This window comes from Sinocyclocheilus rhinocerous, unplaced genomic scaffold (assembly GCF_001515625.1).
Source record: "Sinocyclocheilus rhinocerous isolate Xijiao unplaced genomic scaffold, SAMN03320098_v1.1 scaffold683, whole genome shotgun sequence".
In the NCBI taxonomy this organism is placed as follows: Eukaryota; Metazoa; Chordata; class Actinopteri; order Cypriniformes; family Cyprinidae; genus Sinocyclocheilus; species Sinocyclocheilus rhinocerous.
In genome coordinates this window covers 370121-374109 of record NW_015642819.1, presented here as the reverse complement: position 1 = coordinate 374109, position 3989 = coordinate 370121, and positions in this window count along the sequence as shown.

Genomic DNA, 3989 nt, shown 5'->3' with positions numbered 1-3989 from the left:
ACGATCTCAGATAGTGCCTGGTCATGCTGCTTGATCTGAGAGGGCTGCCAAAATACAGTCCACATTAGAAGGTGGTGAAGGTCCTTCTGCTGGGCTCCCTTCCATAGTTCAGTCTTGCTGTAATGAGGTCGCCTTAGGTGGGACTCGAACCTGTGTCTCTGGTGTTTTAAGGGTGGTGACCTAGAAGCTTGAGGATAGCACCCCCTGCAGATCAGGAGGGGAACAGCAGCCCAGAGATGAGATCTTTACATATTATAGACACACACACACACACGTATGTGTATATATATATATATATATATATGTGTGTGTGTGTGTATATATACAAAAATATATATATATACACACACAATGTAGTTTGTGATATTTTTATTTGGTTATGAATCACACTTCATCAAAACAACAACTACAAAACAAGATGGCTGTTGGAAAATTTAGAATAAATATTCTAAAATCAGATCACAACACAGTTTGTGATGCAGCCACACAGCTCTGTGAATGTTCTTGTTGAATATCAATATAATCAGAAGCTGATTCCAGAAAAATAATAGAGGACGGTAGCAAGGAGATTTCAAATGCTGTCTTGATAAAGTGGAGAAGAAGTGGAATGACAAGATAATAGTCCCCAGAGATGTGATTCCACCAAAGCCTCTGATTCATCTGTGTTGGATCACAGACACAGGTTCACAGAGGACAGTCATGCTCAGGCACATTTGAGACATTCACCTATGAAATACCCCACTGAATTTCTGCTCAGGTCACTCCCAGAGCAATTTTTCTGATGCTTGTTTTTCTGATTTTGGATGGTGTAACATTGGACTGCGATAAGGGATTGAGAGGAAATGTAAATAGAAACTACTGTATGTGGCCATGATAACAAGTCTGAGTAAGCTTTGTTTCCAGGCAGGTTTTCAGGAGACGAGACAACACCCTGGGACATTTTTTCCTTCTTATTCACTGAAAAAGAACCCATTACATAATAGTGCACGCCTATGCAGAAAGTGTGAGCCGACAGCCTGACTGATCCAGTTTGCGAGCATGCATGACACCAGACAGGCTGGGAGGAGGTGGAGGAGAGATGGGAGAGGGTGTAAGCGATGCAATTTCAAGAAGGGTTTATCTTGCTCTGTGCTCGCTCACAACGAAGTTCACCACATACAGTATGATGTGTATTTCGTTATGCATTGCCAAGTTCTCCTGATCTAATATGTAGTCAGGTTTATGTAGCTAATGAGAACACATGAACACCTACTGTATCTAATATAGCTACGCTCTGATATTGTTAGAAATATTTAGACATATAATTAAGACAAAAACTTGATATTATTACATTTATTCATTTACAGATAGATAAATACAGATAGATTTAGAATTTTTTTTCAAAGTGACTTCCAAATAAGAAACAGGCGGTTCAACTTAAGGGGGCAATAACATAAGAAGTGCTATCAATACAGTTTCAAACATTGTCCAGAATAGTACAAGCTAGAACAGGGGTGGATATAAGAAATAGTTAAAGCATAGAAGAATGATATATTATGGTTTTCCTGAAGGCAATAACATTTTATGATTAAATGTTTTTCAGTTCTTTCAAAAGGAATAAAAGTTCACCCTGGAAAGATCCACTGGATTTTACTAAATGAGTCATTTTTAAGTGATTAAATACAAAAAATTGGTGCATCAGCTAAACTATTTGAAGGTCATCCAATAAAATAAAATAAAAAAAATTAATAAAATAAAAAAATATTAATATAAATATACAAAAAAAAAAAAAATCATATGTTTAAAACATGCTATATCACTTTTGCCCCTTATATCAGAATAGTGCTCCTCTGGTTGCCTTTATATTTACATTATTTTTAATCAAAACATTGTTTTATCATTTCCTTTTACACGAATAATGTTGCTCCATGAATATAAAAAAGCATATTATTCATCATATAGGATTGTTATATATTTGAAGGGGTATACTTATAGTCCCGTATACCAACTTCATTGGAAACATCTTCCTTATCTTAGGCTTTTCTAATCAGGGAACACTTTCCCGCTCCCTCTTTCTCTTCCGCTTCCTATGAATGTTTTACAGCCCTGAGGCCAGAGAGGGAGCAGCAGTTCAGAAACTTCACATAAATGCCCAGCACTCATCATATGCAGACTCTCACACATTCTCCACAGCTCTCAGGCTCCATGTGAGTGTTAGATAAGCCAAATAGGCTGGATGTGTGCTGAGAAGGAGGCTCAGAGTATTACTGTTCTCTATCACTGTAATATCTCCATATCATTTTAAGCTTGATAGAAGAATATAAAGTGGAGTAAGTGGAAGTATAAAGTGGAAGATTTAGAAAGACAGCACTATAACGTGGTGTAAGATCTAAACAGAAGGTAAAGCTGGCCTATTAGCATCTCTTTTACTTTGTATTCCTGTGATTCAGTGAAATATGATCTGGCTGGAAGATCCAGTGAAAGTTGATCTGTAAAAATTTTAAGTATTTATATGTTGCACAGCAGAGTTGAGGAATGCCATGTCATGAATCAGAAAAGTTTCATTCAGTGATAAAAAAAACCCATACACCCTTCCAGTCCCTGGGGTATAACAAAAGGATGGTATTGTCAGGAAATGGACGGAGGATGATGCCTCCTGGCATCTCCGGAAGACTCACCATGACCCCGATGGAATTGGTCTATGAGAGTACGTTCCAGTATGTCACGAGCCGGAATCCATCATCTCTCCTCCGGACCATAACCCTCCCAGTCTACCAGATATTGGTGACCCCTACCCCTCCGCCTCACATCGAGGAGCCGTCGTACTGTGTAGGCGGGCGACCCCTCGATGAGTCTAGGAGGCGGAGGGGCCGAGGTCTGGGGTTGGAAGGGGGAGCGAATGACGGGCTTGATTCTGGATACATGAAACACGGGGTGAACTCTCTTAAGCATGGGGGGTAACTTGAGTCGAACGGTCACCGGGTTAAGCACCTTAGTCACGATGTACGGTCCAATGAATTTAGGTCCCAGTTTACGTGCGGGCAGTTTAAGAGGAATGTTCAGGGTAGACAACCAGACCTTCTGACCGCAAACGTAAAGTGGGGGCTTAGAACGGTGACGGTCCGCCGACGCCTTGTTCCTTTCGCCAGTCCGGATAAGGGCTTGTCTGGCGAGCCTCCATGTCCGGAGGCATCTCCGAATAAACGCGTGCGCGGATGGAACAATGGCGTCGGATTCTTGAGAGGGAAATAGTGGGGGCTGGTAGCCTAAACAGCACTGGAAGGGTGATAAACCCGTAGACGAGACCGGAAGGGAGTTATGTGCGTACTCGACCATGACTAATTTGGAACTCCAAGTCAATGGCTCTGATGACGCCACGCAACGCAGGACTCTCTCTAAGTCTTGATTGGCCCGCTCGGACTGACCATTAGTCTGCGGATGGTAACCAGAGGATAAGCTCACTGTCGCCCCCAGTTGCCGACAGAATTCTGTCCAAAACCTAGATATAAATTGGGGACCCCTGTCAGAGACCACGTCCACCGGGAGGCCATGAATGCGGAAGACGTGTTCTAAGACAATGGCCGCTGTCTCCCTCGCTGAAGGTAATTTGGGGAGGGGAATGAAATGAACCGCCTTCGAGAACCTGTCTACCACCGTGAGGACCACGGTGTTGCCACCAGACGGGGGTAGGCCTGTGACAAAGTCCATGGCAATGTGGGACCAGGGCCTCGAAGGGATAGGCAGCGGTCGGAGAAGCCCTACTGGGGGACGATTAGAGCCCTTACTCACCGCGCACACCGGACAGGCCAATACGAACTCGCGAGCGTCCCGTGCTACCGACGGCCACCAAAACCGTTGCTTAATCAGCGAAATAGTGCGAGCAGCTCCCGGGTGGCAAGCTAGTCCAGAAGAATGGCCCCACTGAAGGATGCTGGTTCGAACCGACCTGGGCACAAACAACAGACCCTCTGGGCATCCCGCGGGAATAGCAGCGTCACGTAACGTCGCGT